This window comes from Pteronotus mesoamericanus, unplaced genomic scaffold (assembly GCF_021234165.1).
Source record: "Pteronotus mesoamericanus isolate MK-2021 breed Mesoamerican mustached bat unplaced genomic scaffold, CSHL_Meso_final contig_37, whole genome shotgun sequence".
In the NCBI taxonomy this organism is placed as follows: Eukaryota; Metazoa; Chordata; class Mammalia; order Chiroptera; family Mormoopidae; genus Pteronotus; species Pteronotus mesoamericanus.
In genome coordinates this window covers 3,448,850-3,472,981 of record NW_026555144.1, presented here as the reverse complement: position 1 = coordinate 3,472,981, position 24,132 = coordinate 3,448,850, and the positions used below count along the sequence as shown (strand labels likewise).

Here is a 24,132-nt window from a genome sequence, read left to right as displayed (position 1 = left end):
ACCTCTGTCTTCTGGTCTTGTGAATAACTAGTACAGGAAAAAAGTCTACTAATTTAAGGTTAGTGAGATCTCTTCTTCCCACTTTCATTTTGTCTTCAGGCAATTAGTCAAAACTACTCACTCAGTCTCTCTCTGTCTTTGGCTATTCATTTTGGGGATTTCCTGGAGATAGGTAAAGGTAAGTCAAATTGCTTACAAGTTATTTTAATGGTCCTTCATTTATTCTCCTCTATGTATTATAACAGACCTGGCTTAATATACCAAAACCTTTGTGAGAGTTGTTATTAATATGGGGTTATCATTTTGGATTTTAAAGCCCCTCTTCCTTATCTTGTTTTGATGATAGGTTTTTATGTCAAGATGGTTCCTGGAAAGATCATATTCCTATAATCTAAAAGTGATTAATACAGACTCCCCATCTCCCCAGATAACTGTTTTTGATCATATTATAACATGTTTGAAAGTTGAAATGAGGTCAAATAGCAAGTATTCTAAAGAGTTCATCCATTTTAGGTTTCCTCTTGAACTGTCACTTCCTGACTACCAGAACAGCAGAATAAATGAAGTATATCTTATACATAACTTGGCCAGTCTATTCTATGTACTGAAATTTCAGTGAAACTTAAAATATATATGAGAGTTTGGACTGAAACTTTGGAAGATATTGTTATTTAATTTACGGGTTCTATATAGTTCACTGCAGTCACTCATCACCACTAATTGTCTTGAGACTTCCAGAACTAAAGTTGTTATATTTTTATCTCTATTTGTCAATAAACACAAGAAGCCTCAGATTCCCATGTCCTCCCTTATCACCTAATAATTACCATCTGGATCTTCATATCTCCTATTTTGTTTCCATTTTCTACCACTTGGATTAGGTCCTTTGGAACCCATATTACCTCATCCCTTATCTCACAAGCTCTTTGAATACTCTCTTCAACTTCTTAGTCTTACTGAAATCTAGAGCTCCCTTGGTCACACTGTGACCCTTATAGCCTTCTCAATCAGTGCCTGTTTTATTTTCTCCCATCACCGTTTCATCACTGGGCCTGAACCTTTCCTCCAGCTTTTTAAAATAAATCTCATGTCTTCACAGTATACTATCAATCACCCCCCCTGTTGCAATTATCTACAATTCCTGGGTCACACCCTCACCCTAAGTTTTCTAATAGTTCTTTGTTCTCCATTAATATTTTTAATATTAATTTCTGTCTCAAATCTTGGCGATTTAAATATCCACTTAGATAACCTTTCCAACATCTTAGCCTTACTGCCTCATCTCCTTCCAGTCTTTGCACAAATACTGACTTCTCAGAGAAATTGTTCCTGACCACCCTATTTAAAATCACTGCCACAGCCAACCCTAGCACTCCCTATCACTTCCCCTTGCTCTTTCTCCCTAAGTAGAATTTATCATCTTCCAATGTACAATCAAGTTTATATACTTCATTTGTTCATTTCTCTCTCCCACTAGAAGGTATGCTCTGTGAGGACAGTAATATTTGTCTTTTGTTTAGTACAGTATCTTCAATGTTTATAACAGCACTTACCACACTTTAGACACTCAAAAAATATTTGTTGAATAGATGAATAAATATAAGGATGGTTCAATATTAAGAAATATACCATAATTTACCAATAGATCAATACAAGGATTATTCAATATAAAGAAATTTATGAAAACTTACCAATAGATCAAAACTCAAAAATCATGATCTCTACAAATGTTAAGGTGGTATTTGATCAAATTTATCATCAATTCTTCCTTATGGCTCAATATAATTAGAATAGATAAATAGTCCCATAACACACAATGTAAAATTCAACATCAGGCTGAATGAAAAAACATTACAAACATTTTAATTAAACTGAGAAATACAAAATAATAGGGAGAGACTTCAAGATGGCAGAGGAGTGAGTGGAAGTCACAGTGAGCTCCTTCAAGGACCAATCAAGAGTTACAACTAAATTGTGGATAAATCACCTGGAAAACAACTGAACGACAGTGAGAAAAGAGATTTAAAACTTCAGACAGAGAGGAATTGGCTATAGTACAACCTAACTGGTAAGGAGTGTGTTAGAGACTCAAGAAGGAGGGTTGGGCACCCAAGAGCAGAATCACCAGAGGGATATTTAAATGGCCAATTGGATCCCTTGAGAAGAGTGGGGTCTGAACCATAGATGGGGATCTCCCACCTACAGCACAAGAGCCCATAAAGTACTCAGATAACAGCCAGCTGTGAAAAGGGGCAGGGTTGCTCTCTGCCAGAGATGGGCAGTGGAAGATACAATAAGCCATTTAAAGGGCCAAAGCATAAATTAGTATTGGCAGACATATACCCAGGGCTCTGGCAAAGGCAGGGGCAGAGTGGGCTGGACCTGTTTGATCAGACTGGGGAAGGAGGCTATGGGAAGAGAACCGAGGGAGGAGATGGCAGGAACCCAGTGCTAACTCCTTCCCCATATGGCAGCAGCCATATTGTTCAGGTAGACTACTCCCCTGAGCAGCAGCAGCATGAGAGGACATAATAGTGCTGCCAAAAGAAGGCTCTGCTGAGAACAGGTAATGCAAAAGCCCTATTGCTGAGTACAGACAGAAAGTCTCAGATAGTGGATCCCTGGCTAAAGGGGGCACAGAGTGCTCTATAGATACTTGAGTACAATCTGGAGACAGAGGTTTTGAGGAGAGAACAGAGGGAGTAGCTGGACAGAAACTAGTGCTGACTCCCCCATATGGCAACAACCATCTTGCTCAGGAACACCACTCCACTGAGCATCAGTAGCATGAGAGGACCCAATAACCCTGCCTCCAGGAGGGACTCTGCCCTGCCCTGTGGTGCCTAAACCTGACTGCTGAGCAGAGTGACTAGATTAACAACTGAAGGAGACAACTACAGACAGTAGATTCATGGAAGTCTCGAAAAGACAGCCTAAGATCAGTCGGGGTCAACAGCTGATATCATCAGAGGCAGATCCAGAAACAAACAAACAAAAAAAAAGAGTGATCTCCTACCATAAAGTTCACACCACAATGTCAGCAGGTCAAGACAGATCAACTTAAGAAGCAGAAGCAAAAAAGAAGAGTCTCACAAACAATGGGAAGACAAAGAAACAACCCCCAAACAAAGGGAAAGGAGGAATCCCTACAAAGAGAACTAAATTAAATAGAGGCAAGTAAATTTTCAAATACTGAGTTCAAAACAATGGTTCTAAAGAAGCTCAGTGAGTTCAGAGAAAAATAACAAAAACTACAGGGAAACTACAAAGAACATACTACAAACTATATCAACATGAAAAAAGGCCATAGTAGGTATTAGCAACAGGCAAGAAAAGTGAAAAATACAATTTATGAATTGAAGGACACAGTAGAAGGAATCAAAAGAAGGTTCGATGAAGCAGAGGATCGAATCAGTGAGCTGGAGGAAAACGTAGAAAAAATCTCCCAGGAAGAGCAAGAAAATGAAAAAAGACTCAAAAAGAGTAAAGAGGCATTGAGGTAAATGCAAGACAACCTGAAACGTAATAATATCCGTATCATAGGGATACCAGAAGGAGAAGAGGAGGCAAGGGATAAGAACCTTTTTGAAAAAGTCATAATGGAAAAATTCCCTAATTGGAGAAGAGAAAAAGCCACACAAGTCAGGAAGCACATAGGGTCCCATTCAAGAAGAACCCAATGAGGCCCAGTCCAAGGCACATCATAATTAAAATGGCAAATATCAAAGACAAACAGAATCCTAAATGCAGCAAGGAAGGAAGAGGGAGTAACATACAAGAGAGCTCTGATACGGCTAGCAGCTGACTTCTCAATAGAAACACTGCAAGCCAGAAGGGAATGGCAAGAAATATTCCAAGCTCATGAAAAGGAAAGGCCTGTGACAAATACTGTTCTACCCAGCAAGGCTCTCAATTAGAATGGAAGGTGAAATAAGGAGTTTCCCAGGCAAAAGAAGGATAAAAGAATATACCTCCACCAAACCAGCACTACAAGATATGCTAAAGGACTGCTTTAAGAAGATGAAGAAAAAGAGTGAGAAAGAGAGGCACACAGATATAAAGGAAAAAAATGAATAAGTACCTATCAATAACTTTAAGTGTAAATGGATTAAATGCCCCAATCAAAAGACAGAGGATAGCTGAATGGACAAGAAAACATGACCCACACATATGCTGCCTACAAGAGACCCATCTCAGAACAAAGGATCTGCAAAGACTGAAAGTAAAGGGATGGAAAAAAAATTATCCAAGAAAATGGGTAGGAGAAAAAGGAAGGGAAGCCATAGTTATATCAGACAAAATAGATTGCTAAACAAAAGCCATAAAAAGAGACACAGAAGGACACTCAAAGGAAGAATCTGTCAAGAAGACATAAATATTGTAAACCTATATGCACCCAACATACGAGCACCCAAATATACAAGGAAAATCTTGGAGGACCTCAAGAGTTATAGACAGCAGCAAACTGACAGTAGGGGATTTTAACACTCCACTGTCAAAAATGGATAGATTTTCCAAACAAGACATCAACACGGATATTGTGGAATTGAATGAAGTATTAGATGAAATGGACTTAACTGACACATATAGAACCTTTCATCCCAAAGAAGCAAAATATACTTTCTTTCCAAATGCGCATGGAACTTTTTCAAAGATAGACAACATGGTAGGACACAAAACAAGCCTCAACAAATTCAGGAAAATCGAAATAATAACTAGCATTTTCTTGGACCACAAGGGCTTGAAACTAGAAACCAACCTCAAGGAAAAAACTGAAAAACATTCAAACCCATGGAGACTGAACAGCATGCTATTAAACAATGAATGGGTCAGTAATGAGATCAAAGAAGAGATCAAAACATTTCTGGAAACAAATGAAAATGAACACACAACAGCCTAAAACCTATGGGATGCAGCGAAGGGAGACCTGAGAGAGAAGTTCATAGCAATACAGGCCTACCTGAAAAAAGATAAAAATATTTCAAATAAATGACCTAACCCTATACTTCAAAAACTGGAGTAACAACAAAACAAAGCCCAGAGGAAGTAGAAAGAAGAAAATAATCAAGATCAGAGTAGAATTGAATGACTGAGAGACTAAAAGAAAAATTCAAAGGATCAACCAATCCAGGAACTGGTTTTCAAAAGAAAACAAAATCGACAATTCTTTAAAGCAGACTCATCAAGAAAAAATGGGAGAGGACCCGAATAAATAATATCAAAAATGGAAGAGGAAAAATAACAACCGATACCACAGAAATACAAAGGATTGTAAGAAATTACTATGGACAATTATATGCCAAGTGATTTGAAAACCTGGGTGAAATGGACAAATTTCTAGAAAAATATAACCTTCCAACAGTGAATGAAGAAGCAGAAAGCCTGAACTGACCAATAACAGCTGGTGAAATTGAAGCAGTAATCAAAAAACTCCCTACACACAAAAGCCCTGACCAGGATGGTTTCACAGGAAAATTTTACAAAACATTTAAGGAAGAGCTAACCCCTGTCATTCTCAGACTATTCCAAAAAATCCAAGAGGAGGGAAGACTCCCACACTCTTTTTATGAGGCCAGCATCATCTAATCCCAAAACCAGATAAAGACACAACCAATAAAGAAAGCTACAGGTCAATATCGCTGATGAACATAGACGTTAAAATCCTCCACAAAATATTGGCAAACCACATCCAGCAATACATTCAAAAGATCATCCACCATGATCAAGTGAGATTCATCCCAGGGATGCAGGGATGGTTCAACATTTACAAATCAATAAACTTAATGCATCACATAAACAAAAGGAAGACAAAAATCACATGACCATATCAACAGATGTGGAAAAAGCATTTGATAACATGCAGAACTCACTTAACATAAAAACACTCAGCAAAGTGGGAGTAAATGGGACATACTTCAACACAATAAAGGCCATATATGAAATACCTACTGTCAAAATCATCCAAAATGGGCAAAAACTAAAACTTTCACACTAAGATCAGGAACAAGTCAAGGACGTCTACTTTCAGCACTCGTATTCAACATAGCATTTGAAGTTCTAGCCACAGTGATCCCACAAGAAAAAGACATAAAAGGCATAAAAATAGAAAAGGAGGAAATATAACTGTCATCTTTTGTAGATGACATGATGGTATACGTAGAAAACACCATAGATTCCACCAAAAAACTACTTGACCCAATAAATGAATTTGGCAAAACAGCAGTATACAAAGTCAATATTCAGCAATTGAAGGCATTTTCTTACACCAACAATGAAATATCAGAATCAGACATCAAGCAAAAAAAAAAAAAAAAACATTTTCTATAGCAACAAGGAAAATAAAGTACCTAGGAATAAACTCAATCAAGGAGGTAAAAGACCTGTATGCAGAGAAGTATACAACACTGAAAAAAGAAATTAAGGAAGACACAAATAAATGGAAACACATACTGTATTCATGGATTGGAAAAATTAACATCATTAAAATGTCCATACTACCCAAAGCAATTCATATATTCAACATAATCCTTATTAAATTACCAATGACATATTTCACAGAGATAGAACACACATTCAAAAAATTTACATGGCACCATAAACGACCCAGAATAGCCACAGAAATTTTCAGAAAGAACAAAATAGGAAGAATCATAACACTTGACATCAAAATATATGAGAAGGCCACTGTAATCAAAACAGTCCGATACTGGCATAAGAACAGGCACATGGGTCAATGGAACACAATAGAGAGCCCAGAAATAAACCCATGTCTCTATCATCAATTAATATTTGACAAAGGGGGCAAAAGCATAAAATGGAGTAAAAATAGCTGCTTCAACAAATGGTGTTGGTAGATCTGGACAGCTACATGCAAAAAAAATTAAACTCAACCACCAGCTTACACCATACACAAAAATAAACTCAAGATGTTAAAAGACTTACATATAAGTTGTGACATCATAAAAGTTGTACAGGAGAACATAGGTAGGAAACTCTCACATATCCTACTCAGTAATATTTTCACAGATATGCCCCCTAGAACAAGGGACATACAGGAAAGAATAAAGAAATAGGACTTCATTAAAATAAGAAGCTTCTGCATGGCTATCGAAAATCTCAGCAAAATGAAAAGGGAACCGACTGTATGGGAAAATATATTTGTCAATGATACCTCAGACAACAGTTTGATCTCCAGAATATATAAAGAACTCACAGGACTCCACTCCAGGAAGACAAACAATCCAATTAAAAAATGGGCAAAGGACCTGAACAGACAGTTCTCCAAGGAGGACATACACAGGGCCCAGAGACATATGAAAGGATGCTCATCATCACTAACCATCAGAGAACTGGAAATTAAAACCACAATAAGATACCACTTCATCCCGGTCAGAATGGCCATCATAAATCAACAACGTGTGCTGGCGAGGTTGTGGATAAAAGGGAACCCTAGTACATTGTTGGTGGGAATGCAGTGTGGTGCAGCCACTGTGTAAAACAGTTTGAAATTTCTCAAAAAGCTAAAAATGGAACTGCCTTTTGACCCAGTGATTCCACTGCTAGGATTATACCCAAAGAATCCCAAAACACCAATTCAAAAGATCCTATGCACCTCAATGTTCATAGCAGCACAGTTTGCAATAGCCAAATGCTGGAAGCAACATAAGTGCCCATCAGTGAATGAGTGGATTGAAAATCTGTGGTACCCATTCTCTTCGGACTGCGTCCAAGGGGTGCTGCCTGGGTTTGTGGACCAGAATAATAGAAGTGCTCCTTTGACATTGACTTTAGATGATTTAAAACTCCTCTGGGATTGGTATGTGAAGCATACCCAGACACTCCAACCAGCTCAGCTATTTCTCTGGTTGGGTCCTGATTAATGTCCTCCCAAGAAAGACTTCACTGGATCCACACTCAAGAAAACTCTCCCAGGTTTTCCTGATCCCCCTACATCACTATAAAGTTCCAAGACCTTAAGACTTGGGTATGTGTGTCACAACAGGAGGAGTACCAGCGCCCACAGGGATCCATTAGACCTGTCAGCTTCTCTCTTTGACCAAGCAGACTTAATAGCTGACCCGCAAAGCAGAGTGAGCCCAGTGTCTCTGCATGAGATCATCAGGTGATTAACACACAAGAAAATATAACTAATTTAGCTGGGATTAAAAAGAGCTATTCTGAGATCTGTGCTTCTAGCAGGTGACTGATAACATTATAGACTGGATCAGTCGCTGAGTTGAGAAACTGAGCTGCAATTGAGTGAAAAATAGACAATGAAATGAATAATTGCATGGAGACGCAAGCCAAATTTAACTCTCTCCAAGTAGTATTGGTTGGACTGAGAAATTGATAAACCACATCTGTGATAGGACTGGTTATTTGGGTGTCTTTGTCATTGTTGCCTCTTATTGTTACATTGCTTTCTGTGTTATTTCTGGAGGCCCAAATGTTCTCAGATAACTCGCATTGTCCTGACTGTGAACAACAGTGTTTCCCTAGTTTAGAACTAGGCCACTGGTTGTCCCAAACTGAATTTATTGAAAATGAATGTTACTAGGTATTCTTGGACCATATTAACAGGGCTTATTATTGCCCTGAGTGCTATCCCGATAATCCTGCTAATAGAAGCCTTGTTCTTCCTTGGTCTTTCCCACTTGAGTGGCTCCTCAAAATCTTACCAGGTGGACCTTTGTAAAAGCTGGCCATCCATTTCTTCTGGGTCCTCCACTGGTTAGAAAAAGGATACATGACTCTAGAATTGCTGGTTTAACCCTGTATTACAGTTCATTTTGACCAGAACAGACACGACCTTAAACAAGAAAATTGGCCAAAGCAAATAACTTCTTAAACAGTCAAAATCATGGCAAGTCTAGAAGGTTTCGTACTAGTAATCCAAGGAAGATGGAAAAATGACTCTTTTAAAATCTGATCCAGACTGTCACTACTTTGGGGAACTGCTTAAATTGTTGGCTCTGTTACCATGGTCTACACCTATGTTGTTCAGCATGAATTTAATCAGTATTGCAGCCAGACTGTTTATCTAGAATCAGATTATTTCATATTCCCTATGTTTTGGAATTAGCTTACCCCTCTTAAAAAGCTCCACAGCCTAATCATTGACATGTGACAAGGTCATGCTAGAGGAGATACCCCTAACTGAGTCCACCAGAATTATATTTCTAGTGATAACTTCTGTGGGAAAGCATCTTCATTGTAGCTGGATTTTAGATTATTTTGGTAAAAGAACTAGACATTTTAATAAGACACTTATGTTATTCTATATCCCACCTCTTATACATTAAGCAGAAATTTTATACATACACACATAATTTATTCATATATAATCATTTATTCATAATTGGCTCTATTTGGACTCTGTGTGCCATTGACATTATTGATAAATGGTCACTCAAGAGTAGTCACATTCTGCCAGGCAATACATACACAGGGACACACAAAAAGGTGCAGAAATGCCAAAGTCTACAATTACTTGGCCCTGCATAAATAAAGACTATCCTGTCTTTGTGGTGACTGAACTTAGAACATCCAACCCAGGAAACAGAAAAGTACCTGTATGAGATAGGAGTTACCAAGCTTGATTCCACATATATTATGAGCAGTCTAAGGAAAGCATCTTTCTTAAAACTAAGAAGGTCTTGCTGGACATTAACCACATGCTTGCCGTCTCTTGTTTGTGAGAACCATGGAACCAGAGATCAGGTTAGAAACTTAGAACAAAATGGCTGAAAACATTTCAGAGGCCACTGAGCAACATTAAAATTCCACTGAAGATATTAGATAACCCAGTGCTTGTGTAGCAACTCAGCAATGTTCTCAAAGTCCCAGGCTCTTTCTGTTCTCCCCTCTGTGATCCTTATTGCTTTGGGTTTTGTCCTCATAGTATTTTCTGTGATCGCAATGTGGCTTGTTGCTGCTTTAGGCTTTTCAGTCCCAAAAGCTGGAGGTAGGGAGCAAAAAGATTTCTCCTTTCAAGACCCTGTCTTATTTGGTAAGGAAATTTTTCTCAAAAGTCCCTCACAGATTTCTTCTTACATCCCATTAGAAGGTCCTGATTCACAAGGGGACCTGGGAAGCCAGGCAAAGGGGGATGGGACTGGCAGTGCCTGACTAGGGCACACTGTCTCCCCAAAGAAAATTAGGGCTCTTTTAGGGAGGAAAAGGTGAGGAATGAATGGCTGTTTTTATGTAAGAAACCATGCCTGCCACCTGATGTGAAACCTGAGATTATTTGCTAGTCTGTATAAGGAATGGACCCCAGAGATCTACCCTGTATCTATCTGCTTTATGTCTATACTGGTGGAAGTTCTCTCCTGTAATATTGCTGAAAAAACTGTGTGGATTGCTAAAAAACAAAAACAAAAGACAAAACAAAACAAAACAAAACAAAACCCTATGGTACATTTACACAATGGAATACTACACAGCAGAAAGAAAGAAAGAGCTACCACCCTTCGTGACAGCATGGATGGAACTGGAGAACATTATGCTAAGCGAAATAAGACAGGGGGTGAAAGACAAATACCATATGATCTCACCTACAAGTGGAACCTAATCAACAAAATGGACAAGCAAGGAAAATATAAGCAACAACACTGAAAGAAAAAAGAAACCGACAGTGGCATGAGGGAAGGAGGGAGGAGGTTAATGAGGAAAGGGAGGGGAAGGGTCAAATCAAGGCACATGTATAAGGGACCCATGGAAAAGCCAAAGTGGGGAAGGATTGAGGGTGGGAGGTGGGGGTGGGTGGGGCAGGGGAAAGTGGTGGTGGGTAAAGGGAGACAAATGTATTTGAACAATAAAAAAAGTAATAGCCAATATTTACCACTATTATGTAATGTAGTTATGGAGGCAATAACTGAATTTAAACAAGAAAGAAATGGGAGATAAAATTCTTATTTTCTTAAGGAAGAATATTCCAAGTAGAATGAACAGCAAGGAATCAGGAAATAATTTGATGTATTGAAGGATGAGAAAGAAGGCCAGGATGGTTAAACATAATGAACAAGGAAGAAAATGTGGCATCAAATGAAACTGAAAAAATAGGTAGGAATCAGATCATATAGGGACTTGTAGATCAAGAAAAGGAGTTTGGATTTGTTCTAAATGCAATGGGAAGCAATTGTGGGTTCTGAGCAAAAAGACAATCTCTGAACACTGTAGAAAGGTTGCCAGGAAACAAGAGTAGAAGGAGGGACAAAAGTCAGGAGAGAATAATAATGGTCCAGGTGAGTGATGGTGACTTGGAACATGATGGTATTTGTGGTGGTAATAAAAATTAGATGGATTTAGAATATATTTTGAAAGTAGAGCCAACAAGACTTGCTGATGGATTGTATATTAGGTACAAAGGGAAGAAGAATGAGGGATGATTTAGGATTTTAGCTTCTGCAATTTCACTGAATGTTTTTGCTATTCCCTGAGATAAGGGAGATAAATGAGAAAGAGGTTTGGGGAAGACAATTAAGAGTTTGGAGATTATATGCTAAATAAAATAAGATAGAGAAAGACAAATATCATAAGATCTCACTTACATGTGGAATCTAATGAACAAAATAGAAACAGAGTCATAGACACATGGAACAGACTGAAAGCTGTCAGAGGGGAGGGAGAGGGGAGACTGGATGAAAGAAGGTGGAGATATTAGCAAAAGGACATACGTGCATAATTCCCAGACACAGACAACAGTATGGTGATGGCAAGAGGGAAGGCAGTCAGTGGCTGGGTGGAGGCAGGTAAGGCTGAAGAACGTGGACATATGTAATAGTGTTAACAATAAAAATAAAGAAAAAATGTTCTGTTTTGGACTTTAGCTTTGAGTAGCCTATTACACAAGTGTGAGAGGTCAAAATTAGAGCGATAATGGTACTTAAAGACAGGTGACTAGATAGAAAGATAATACAGAAAAAAGACAGATGTATTTTTCAGAGGCTTAGAGAACTTCAGGCACACGTGGAAGAGCCAGTGATTTGGGACCAAAAGCAATAAGGAATGCCCAGTGGTTTTGAAGGCAAGCCAGGAGAGAGTGGGGTCATTAAAGACAAAAAGGTGTTTCAAGAAGAAGGGAGAGGGAAAACAATGGAACGATAGTGGGAGAGGAGCCTTGGAGCCTTGGACAGTGGATTCGACTCTCACACATCCCAATGGGTGAGAAGTGCGTTGGAGGCTCGAGAGGGTGGGCTGGGTGCCCTCAGGCACTAGCACCAGAGGGATATTGAAACAGCCAGTTAGCTTCCCCTGAGAAGAATGGGGTCTGAATCAAAAACAGGGACCCCTAAACTACAGCAGCTAAAACCAAGAAAATACAGACAAAACGCAACCCTGAAAAGCTTAGGGGCGCTCTCTGCCAGAGACAGGTGGCTGGGGATGCAAAGAGACATTTAAAGGGCCAACGCAAAAAAAGCAGTGGCAGCCACCCTCCTTGATCTCTGGGTAGAGGAGGTAGCAGGGTGGGCGGGTGTCTGGGAAAAGACTGGTGAGGAAAACTTTGTGAAGAGAACTGACACAGCGGGACGGTGGAGCCCCAGTAATAACGCACCTCCCACTCTGCAGCTACCATCTCCCTCAGCATAAGGAAATCAATTAACCTGCCTTTTCTGCGCTCCGCACACAGCTTGGGCATGTGAGCTGGGGGGCTGAGTGCAGACTGGCTGGGAGAGCCTTGAGGAGAGACAGGAGATGGAGGCGATGGGGAAAGAACAGGAGGAGGAAACGGGGAGTCCCGACTCCCTCCCCGTTCCATAGTCTCCCTTGTGAGCTGGAAAGGTGTGCCCCCAAAGAGGCAGAAGAGGGGTGGACACGAACCAGACTGCCCGCGATTGAAATGCAGTCCACACAGGGGGTGGATCCTTGGCCAAAGGGGTCACAGAACTGCCCAGAGACCCCTGAGGAGAGACTGGAAATGGAAGCCTTGGGGAAAGAACGGGAGGAGGAACCGGCGAGTCCCGACTCCTTCTCCTTGCCCTAGTTTCCATTGTGCGGGAAGAGGCCACACCCTCAAAGAGCCAAAAGCCGAAAAGCACACATAGACACCCCAAAACCACCCAGTGCAGTCGCGCACACTTGTGCCGATTGACCGGGGAGGGTTGGAGAGCGTGTGTGTGATCCGCCCAGGCTGGCGAATGCTTGCACTGGCCGGCAAGGCCTCCCACAGATTGGCACCGATATGGCCTGGGAGGGAGTGCAGAGAGCAGCAAGGGCAGACGTAAATTGACCCGCCAGGCCCGCAATTGAAGAGCGGCTCACAAAATTAGTATATCCCGGGCAGAAGGGGTCACAGAGCTGCCCAGAGTCCCTGGAAGATAGACCAGAGAGAGGATTAACCGGAGAGTCCTGGAGCTGACTTCCTCCCATTTCCCTAGTCTCCATTTGGCGACGGCAGGAAACGCACCCAAAAGAGCAAAAAGCGGGGAAAACACACAATAGAAGACCCTAAACTGACCAGTGCCAGGGAGCAAGTTGGCCAGGGGGGCCAGACGAGTACACGAAGTCGTGAGTAAGCCCTCTGGTCTGGGGCAAGCACTCGCGAGCCAAGGCAGGCGGGGGATCTTGCCGCACCGGGAAGGGCGCTCAAGGAGCCCGAATGAGAATGCAGAGCAATCCCAAAAAATAGTCCAGCCTTGACCGAAGGGGTCACAGAGCTGCCCCAAGCAGGAGTCAGACACAGACAGTAGACTCCTAGAAGGATCAAACAAACAACCAAGGTCATATAGGATCAACAACTGACATCATCAGAGGCAGGCCCAGAAAGAAAAGTAAAGGAATAAATAAATAGATAAATAGATAAATAGATAAATAAATAAATAAATAAATAAATAAATAAATAAATAAATAAAAAGACCCACCTACTACCATGGAAGTTTAATCCACAAAGTCAGGAATTCTAGACAGCCCAATTGAAGGAGAAGCAAAAATAAATAAATAAATAAATAAATTACATAACAGACTCTCACAAAAATGGGAAGAAAAAGAAGTTCCCCTCAAATGAGTGGAACAGGGGACTCCCCACTGAGAGAGCTAAATGAAATAGAGGCAAGGGAACTATCAGATATGGAATTCAAAGCAATGGTTCTAAGGAAGCTCAATGAGCTCAGCCAGCTCAAAGATAACTATGAGAAACTGCAGAGAAACTATCAGGATCTTACAGCAAACTATATCAGCCTGGAAAAGGAAATAGAAGCTATCAAGAAGACACAAGAGGATATGAAGAATACCATTTCTGAATTGAAGAACACAGTGGAAGGAATCCAAAGCAGGCTGGATGAAGCCGAGGATAGAATCAGTGAGATAGAAGATAAGGTGGATAAAAGCCCCCAGAAAGAACAAGAAACAGAAAAAAGACTCAGAAAGAATGAAGAGGCATTTAGGGAAATGAAGGACAACCTGAAACGCAATAATCTCCCTGTAATACGGATACCAGAAGGAGAAGGAGAGGAGTAAGGAAGGAAGAAACTCCTCGAAAAAGTAATGATGGAAAATGTCCCTAATTTGAGGATAGAAAGGCTCTCATGTATCCAGGAGGCACAGAAGACCCCACTCAAGAGGGACTCAAAGAGGTCCACTCCAAGACACATCATCAATAAAATGGCAACTATCAAAGACAAAGAGAGGATCTTCAAGGCAGAAGGGAGAAGGAGAAACTAACATACAAGGGGGCCCCGATACGCCTAGGAGCTGACTTCTCAACAGAAACACTACAAGCCAGAAGGGAATGGCAACAAATATTCCAAGTCATGAAAAGCAAGGGCCTACAACAAAGGCTGCTCTACCCAGCAAGGCTCTCAGTTAAAATAGAAGGGGAAATATGGAGTTTCCCAGACAAGAGAAGACTAAAGGAATACCTCTCTACCAAACCAGCACTCGAAGATATTGTAAGGGGACTGGTTTAAGCAGATGAAGGAAAAGAATGACAGAGAGAGGAACACAGGTACAAAGAGAAAAGATGAGGAAGTTTCTATCAGTAATATCTCTCAATGTGAACGTACTAAGTGCCCCAATCAAAAGACACAGGGTAGCTGAATGGATAAGAAAACATGACCCACACATATGCTGCCTACAAGAGACCCACCTCAGAGCAAGAGACCTACGCAGATTGAAATTAAAGGGATGAAAAAAATATTCCAAGCAAATGGGCATGAGAAAAATGCCGGGGTTGCCATACTTGTATCAGACAAAGTAGATTTCAAAACAAAGGCCATAAAAGAGACCCAGAGGGGCACTTTATAATACTTAAAAGTAGAATCTATCAAGAAGACACAAACAGTGTAAACTTATATGCTCCCAGTATAGGAACCCCCAAGTTTATAAGGAAATTGTTGGATGACTTCATAAAAGATATAGACAGCAACACACTGATAGTGGGGTATTTTATTACCGCACTGTCAAAAATGGACAGATATTCCAAACAAAACATTAATAAACATATTGTGGTGCTAAATGACACACTGAATCAAAGAGACTTAACAGACATATATAGAACTTTATATCCCAAAGAAGAAATATACACATTCTTTTCAAATGCTCATGGCAGTTTCTCAAAGATAGAGGACATGATAGGACACAAAGCAAACCTCAGCAAATTCAGGAAAATTGGAATAACACTAAACTTTTTCTCGGACCACACGGGCTTGAAACTGGAAATCAAAATCAAAGAGAAACTTCAAAAACTGGCAAACTCATGGAGATTGAAGAGCAGACTATTAAACAATAAATGGGTCAAAAATGAGATAAGAGAAAAATCAAAAAATTTCTGGAAACAAAAGAAAATGAACAGACAACAGTCCAAAACCTATGGGACACAGCAAAGGCAGTCCTGAGAGGGAAGTTCATAGCAATACAGGCTTACCTAAAAATGATAGAAACATTTCAAACAAAAGACCTAACACTACAACTCAAGAATTGGAGAAACAACAACAAATAAACCCCAGAGCAAGGAGAAGGAAGGAAATAGTCAAGACCAGAGCAAAACTGAATGACATAGAGACGAAAAGAACAATTCAAAGAATCAACCAAGCCAAAAGCTGGTTCTTTGAGAAGATAAATAAAATTGACAAGCCTTTAAGCAGACTCATCAAGGAAAAAAGGGAGAGGACCCAAACTAATAATATCATAAACAAAAGAGGAGAAATAACCACTGATACGACAGAAATACAAAGGATTGTCAGAAACTACTATGAACAATTATATGCCAAGAAATTTGAAAACCTCGATGAAATGGATGAATTTTTAGAAAAGTATAATCTTCCAAAGCTGAAGGCGGAAGAAACAGAAAGCTTGAACAGACCGATAACAGCTGGGGAAATTGAAGCAGTCATCAAGAAACTCCTGGCACACAAAAGCCCAGGGCCGGATGGTTTCACAGGAGAATTTTACAAAACATTTAAGGAAGAGCTAACCCCTGTCCTTCTCAGACTATTCCAAAAAATCCAAGGGGAGGGAAGACTCCCAGACTCTTTCTATGAGGCCAGCATCACCCTGATCCCAAAACCAGATAAAGACCCTACAAAGTAAGAAAACTACAGGCCAATTTTGCTGATGAACATAGATGCTAAAATCCTCAACAAAATATTGGCAAGCCGCATCCAGCAATGCATTCAAAAGATTATCCACCATGATAAAGTGGGATTCATCCCAGGGATGCAGGGATGGTTCAATATATGCAAATGAGTAAATGTGATACATCACATAAATACTACATGATCATCTCGACAGACGCAGAAAAACATTTGATAAGGTTCAGTACCCATTTATGATCAAAACCCTCAGCAAAATGGGAATAAATGGGGCATTCCTCAACGTAATAGAGGCCATATATGAAAAAACTACAACCAATATCATACTTAATTGGCAAAAACTGAAAGCTTTCCCACTAAGATAGGGAATACGACAAGGATGTCCGCTTTCACTGCTTTTTTCCAACATTGTATTGGAAGTCCTAGCCACAGTGGTCAGACAAGAGAAACGGATAAAGGGCATCCAAATAGGAAAGGAAGAAGTAAAACTATCATTGTTTGCAGATGACATGATAGTGTACATAGAGAACCCTGTAGACTCTACCAAAAAACTCCTCAACCTAGTACCTGAATTGGCAAAACAGCAGGATAAAAAGTCAATATTCAGAAATCAAAGGCATTTTTGTACACCAGCAATGAAATAGAAGAAAAAGAAATCAGAAAAAAAATACCAATTGGTATAGCAAGAAGAAAAATAAAATACCTAGGAATAAATGAAACCAAAGAAGTAAAAGACATGTACGCAGAATATTATACAACATTGATGAAAGAAATTAAGGAAGACACAAACAAATGGAAGCAGGTACCATGCTCATGGATTGAAAGAATTAATAGCATCAAAATGTCCATACTACCCAAAGCAATTTGTAGATTCAATGAAATCCGTATTAAGATACCATGACGTATTTCACAGAAATAGAACAGACATTTCAAAAATTTATATGGAACCATAAACGACCCTGAATAGCTGCAGCAATTTTGAGAAAGAAACAGAAAGTAGGCGAGATCAAAATACCGGACATCAAACTGTACTACAAAGCCACTATACTCAAAATAATCTGGTACTGGCACAAGAACAGACCCATAGACCAGTGGAACAGAATAGAAAGCCCAGAAATAAGCCCAGGTCTATATGGGCATCTAATATTTGACAAAGTGGGCAGAAGCATAAAATGGAGCCATAATAGCCTCTTCAACAATGGTGTTGGGAGAGCTTGGCAGCTACATGCAAAAAATTGGAATTGGATCATCAGCTGACACCATAAACAAAAATAAACTCAAGATGGATAAGACTTAAATGTAAGTCGCAACACCATAAAAGTCCTAGAGGAGAACATTGGCAGGGATCTCTCAGATACACCATGCAGCAATTTTTTCACTGATATGTCTCCTAAAGCAAGTGACATAAGGGAAAGAATAAACAAGTGGGATCTCATAAAAATAAGAAGCTTCTGCACGGCGAAAGAAAACATCAGCAAAATGAAAAGGGAGCCGACTGTATGGGAACTATATTCGCTAATGATACATCAGACAGAGGTTGGATCTCCAAAATATATAAAGAATGCACTCAACTCCATGTCAAGAAGACAAACGATCCAATCAAAAAATGGGCAAAGGACTTGGGCCCACGCTTTTCCAAGGAGGAGAAACAGAGGGTCGAGAGGCATTTGAAAGGATGGTCAGCATCACTAGCCATCAGAGAAATGCAGATCAAAACTACCATGAGCTACCACCTCACACTGGTCAGAATGGCCATCATAAACAGATCCACAAACAACAGGTGCTGGCCAGGCTGTGGAGAATAAGGAACCCTAGTACACTGTTGGTGAGAATGCAGAGTCGTGCAGCTACTGTGGAAAGCAGCGTGGAATTTCCTCAAAAAGCTGAAAATGGAACTGCCTTTTGATCCAGTGATTCCCCTGCTGGGACTATACCCTAAGCATCCCAAAACGCCAATTCAAAAGAACCTATGCATCCCAGTGTACATTGCAGCACAATTTACAATAGGCAAGTGTTGGAAGCAATCTAAATGCCCATCAGTAGATTATTGGATCAAAAAATAATGGTACATATACACAATGGAATACTACGGAGATGAAAGAAAAAAAGAACTACTAAACTTTGCGACAGCATGGATGGAACTCGAGAGCATTATGCTAAGCGAAATAAGCCAGGGGGCAAAAGACAAATACCATATGATCTCACCTATAAGTGGAACCTAACCAACAATACAAAGATGCAAGGAAAATAAGACCAGCAACACTGAAAGGAAAAGAAATCAACAGAGAGAAGAGGGAAGGAGGAAGGGGGGGCGGGGAAATGGAACGGAAGGGGAAAGTCAAGGAACATATAGCAAGGACTCATGGACAAAAGCAAAGGGGAAGAGCTGAAGGAGGGAAGGAGGGATGGGCCAAGGGAAAGTGGTGGGGGGTAAGCAGAGACAAATGTATTTGAATAAATTAATTAAAAAATATATTATAATAAAAAAAGAAGAAGGGAGTAATCAACAGTGTGTAATATTGCTGAGTGGTCATAGTCATACCTTCAATCTCCCTTTTCTAGTTTTGTGAAGGACAACTGTTCATTTTTCAAGAGTATCCCTCTCATTTAAGGATTTAGAACATCCTTGGCCCTTGAGTACTAAATGCCAACAACATCCTATAACCAAAAGATGCCTCCAGCCATTTCTAAAAGTCCCATAGGAGCCCATGCCATTATTCCTTTTTTACTATTTTTTCATTAGCTTTAGCGATGCACAGTAGGCACTCTATAAATATTACCCGAGTGAATGAATTGATTCTTGTCATCAACTGAAGAACATTCTTAAGTCTCTCCTGTCCTAAACACACAATGTCCAAGCTTTTGGCATCTCTTGGCCACACTGGAAGCAGATGAGTTGTTTGGGGCCACACATTAATTACACAAACAGTAATGAAAACTGATGAGCAAAAAAAAGTTTGAAGTAAGTTTACAGTTTTGTGTTGGGCCCCACTCATAGTCATCCTGGGCTGAATAAAGCCTGTGGGCCATAGGTTGGACATCCCTGTTTAAACCCTGTCTGCTCTCAACACCCATCTATTCTTTTTCCTCTTTTCCCCTGCTAAACTTCCTCAAAGAACAATATATATATTTGCTGCCTTTGCCTCCTAACTTCCTATTCACCACTCATCTTTATTCAATCCAGTGTTGATCCCTACCACATCACTAAGGCTGCTTTCTTCACCAAAAGACTTCTTAATTGACCAATCTAAAATTTGCTTCTACACCTTAATCCCGCTTTACTTTTCTACAGCAATAGCTACTATTATGATTTCCCTCATCTCTGTATATTTTTCTCAGCTTCTTTTTCTTTATCCATTCCTCATGTATTAGTAATTTCTAGGGTCAATATGTGAATCTGCTTGGATTCATATGTTTATACCAGTTCTGGTTAAAGGATGCTGGCACATTTGCTTAGATATTTTGATGAAAACTCCTCAAAATGACAACATCAAAATGTATTAAAATTACCTATCTTTTATTACCCAGTAATATGTATAAGATATCTTACACCATTATTTCATTCCTGACCTTATACCCATCTCCCGCCAACATCTCTCTGTGTACGTATAGGTGTTCACACGTGTGTGTACATATATACACACATATATGTGCATATATGATATCTTTCTCTTTATGAGGGACTTATTTTCAGAAATACTAATTAGAAATATATTGTCTATACACATAGATTAGCTTTTAAGGAGTATTCATTCCTCTACCTTCATTATGAAAGTATGTTATGATGTTAACTATAAATGTATGTATATTACCGAAATAACTATTAGGAATTTAATTCAAGGTTTACTGTGCAGGTTGATAATAAGGAATTTTATGTATTACAGCTCAAATATCCTTCTTGCCACATGGCCTGATATATATAACCAATCAAATAAGGTTAGCATAATCAGAAGGCCTCCAGAAAAGCGTCCATCCTCTGGACTTTTAAATAGAAAAGAGAATCCAACACCACAAAGTCAGGAAATCAAGACAGATCAACTAAAGAAGCAGAAGAAAAAAGAAGAGTCTCACAAACAATGGGAAGACAAAGAAATGCCGCCCACTTGAAGGGAAAGGAGGAAAACCCACAAAGAGAACTAAATGAAATAGAGGTAAGTAAACTATCAGATACTGAGTTCCAAACAATGGTTCTAAGGAAGCTCAATGAGCTCAGTGAGCTTAAAGAGAATTACCAAAAACTACAGGGAAACTACGAGGAACTTACTGCAAAGTATATCGCCATGAAAAAGGACAGAGAAACTATCAATAAGAGAGAAGAGTAAATGAAAAATACATTTTCTGAGTTGAAGAACACATTGGAAGGAGTCAAAAGCAGGCTAGATGAAGCTGAGGACCAAATCAGTGAACTAGAGGACAAGGTAGAAAAAAAGCTCCCAGAAAGAGCAAGAAAATGAAAAATGACTAAAAAAGAATGAAGAGGCATTGAGGGAAATGCAGGACAACCTGAAACGTAATAATATCTGTATAATAAGGATACAAGAAGGCAAAGAGAATGAGGAAGGGATAGAGAACCTGTTTGAAAAAGTAATGATGGAAAACTTCCCTAACTGGAAGAGAGAAAAAGTGACACAAGTCCAGGAAGCACAGAGGGTCCCATTCAAGAGGAACCCAATGAGGCCCAATCCAAGACACATCATTATTAAAATGGCAAATATCAAAGACAAACAGAGGATCCTAAAGGAAGCAAGGGAGAAAGAGGTAGTAACATATAAGGGAGCCCCAATACAGCTAGTGTCTGACTTCTCAACAGAAACACTGCAAGCCAGAAGAGAATGGCAAGAAATATTCCAGGTAATGAAAAGCTAAGGCCTACAACCAAGACTGCTCTACCCAGCAAGGCTCTCAATTAAAATGGAAGGCGATTGTTTTGAGTATAGTGGCTTTGTAGTAGAGTTTGATGTCCGGTATTGTGATCCCTCCTACTTTGTGTTTCTTTCTCAAAATTGCTGCAGCTATTCGAGGTCGTTTATGGTTCCATATAAATTTTTGAAATGTCTGTTCTATTTCTGTGAAATACGTCATTGGTATCTTAATAGGGATTGCATTGAATCTATAAATTGCTTTTGGTAGTATGGACATTTTAAGGATATTAATTCTTCCAATCCATGTGCACGGTGTATGCTTCCATTTATTTGTGTCTTCCTTAATTTCTTTTTTCAATGTTGTATAGTTTTCTGCATACAGGTCTTTTGTGTCTTTGGTTAAATTTATCCCTAGGTACTTTATCTTTTTTCGTGCTATATCGAATGGTATATTTTTCCTGATTTCTTCTTCTTCTATTGCATTGCTGGTGTACAAAAACGCCTTTGATTTCTGAATGTTGACTTTGTATCCTGCTGTTTTGCCAAATTCACTTATTAGGTTGAGGAGTTTTTTGGTAGAGTCTACAGGGTTCTCTATGTACACTATCATGTCATCTGCAAACAATGATAGTTTTACTTCCTCCTTTCCTATTTGGATGCCTTTTATCTCTTTCTCTTGTCTGACCGCTGTGGCTAGGACTTCCAATACGATGTTGAAAAGAAGCGGTGAGAGCGGACATCCTTGTCGTGTTCCTGATCTTAGTGGGAAAGCTTTCAGTTTTTGCCCGTTGAGTATGATGTTGGCTGTAGGTTTTTCATATATGGCCTTTATTACGTTGAGGAATGCCCCATTTATTCCCATTTTGCTGAGTGTTTTGATCATAAATGGGTGCTGTACCTTGTCAAATGCTTTTTCTGCATCTATCGAGATGATCATGTGGTTTTTGTCTTTTCTTTGATTTATGTGGTGTATCACGTTTACTGATTTGCGTATATTGAACCATCCCTGAATCCCTGGGATGAATCCCACTTGATCGTGATGGATAATCTTTTGAATGTATTGCTGGATGCGGTTTGCCAATATTTTGTTGAGGATTTTAGCATCTATGTTCATCAGCGAAATTGGCCTGTAGTTTTCTTTCTTTGTAGGGTCTTTATCTGGCTTTGGGATCAGGGTGATGCTGGCCTCATAGAAGGAGTCTGGCAGTTTTCCCTCCTCTTGGATTTTTTGGAATAGTCTGAGAAGGACAGGGGTTAGCTCTTCCTTAAATGTTTTGTAAAATTCTCCTGGGAAACCGTCTGGCCCTGGACTTATGTGTGCTGGGAGTTTCTTGATTACTGCTTCAATTTCCCCAACTGTTATCGGTCTGTTCAAGCTTTCTGTTTCTTCCTCCAGACCCATAGACCAGTGGAACAGAATAGAAAGCCCAGAAATAAGCCCAGGTCTCTATGGACATCTAATATTTGACAAAGGGGGCAGAAGCATAAAATGGAGCAATAACAGCCTCTTCAACAAATGGTGTTGGGAGAGCTGGACGGCTACATGCAAAAAATTGAAATTGGATCATCAGCTGACACCATACACAAAAATAAACTCAAGATGGATAAAAGACTTAAATATAAGTCGCAACACCATCAAAGTCCTAGAGGAGAACATTGGCAGGAAACTCTCAGATATCCCACGCAGCAATTTTTTCACTGATATGTCTCCTAAAGCAAGGGACATAAAGGAAAGAATAAACAAGCGGGACCTCATAAAAATAAGAAGCTTCTGCACGGCTAAAGAAAACATCAGCAAAATGAAAAGGGAGTCAACCATTTGGGAAAATATATTTGCTAATGATACATCAGATAGAGGTTTGATCTCCAAGATATACAAAGAACTCACTCGACTTGACTCCAAGAAGACAAACGATCCAATCAAAAAATGGGCAAAGGACCTGGGCAGATGCTTTTCCAAGGAGGAGATACAGAGGGCCCAGAGGCATTTGAAAGGATGCTCTGCATCACTAGCCATGAGAGAAATGCAGATCAAAACCACCATGAGGTACCACCTCACACCGGTCAGAATGGCCATCATAAACAGATCCACAAACAACAGGTGCTGGCGAGGCTGTGGAGAAAAGGGAACCCTAGTCCACTGTTGGTGGGAATGCAGACTGGTGCAGCCACTATGGAAAGCAGTGTGGAATTTCCTCAGAAAGCTGAAAATGGAACTGCCTTTTGATCCAGCGATTCCCCTGCTGGGACTATACCCTGAGAACACCAAAACGCCAATACAAAAGAACCTATGCACCCCAATGTTCATAGCAGCACAATTTACAATAGCCAAGTGTTGGAAGCAACCTAAATGCCCATCAGTAGATGATTGGATGAAAAAATTATGGTACATATACACAATGGAATACTACGCAGCAGAAAGAAAAAAAGAAGTACTAAACTTCGCAACAGCATGGATGGAACTGGAGAGCATCATGCTAAGCGAAATAAGCCAGGGGGCGAAAGACAAATACCATATGATCTCACCTATAAGCGGAACCTAACCAACAATGCAAAGAAGTAAGGCAAATATGACCAGCAACACTGAAAGGAAAAGAAATCAACAGAGACAAGAGGGAAGGGGGGGGCAGGGAAAGGGAAGGGAAGGGGAAAGTCAAGGAACATATAGCAAGGACTCATGGACAAAACCAAAGGGGAAGAGCTGAGGGAGGGAAGGTGGGAGGGGGCAAGGGAAAGAGGGG

General features: G+C 39.9%; 1 protein-coding gene and 1 pseudogene across 1 annotated transcript in view; one reads left to right on the top strand and one right to left on the bottom strand.

Moving 5' to 3' along the window:
- The window catches only part of DNAAF6 (dynein axonemal assembly factor 6), a 75,886-nt gene that overhangs the window by 22,404 nt on the left and 29,350 nt on the right, over positions 1-24,132 (bottom strand). The gene's annotated exons all lie outside the window — the stretch shown is intronic.
- Positions 8,447-8,840, top strand: LOC129073224 (torsin-1A-interacting protein 2-like; annotated as a pseudogene).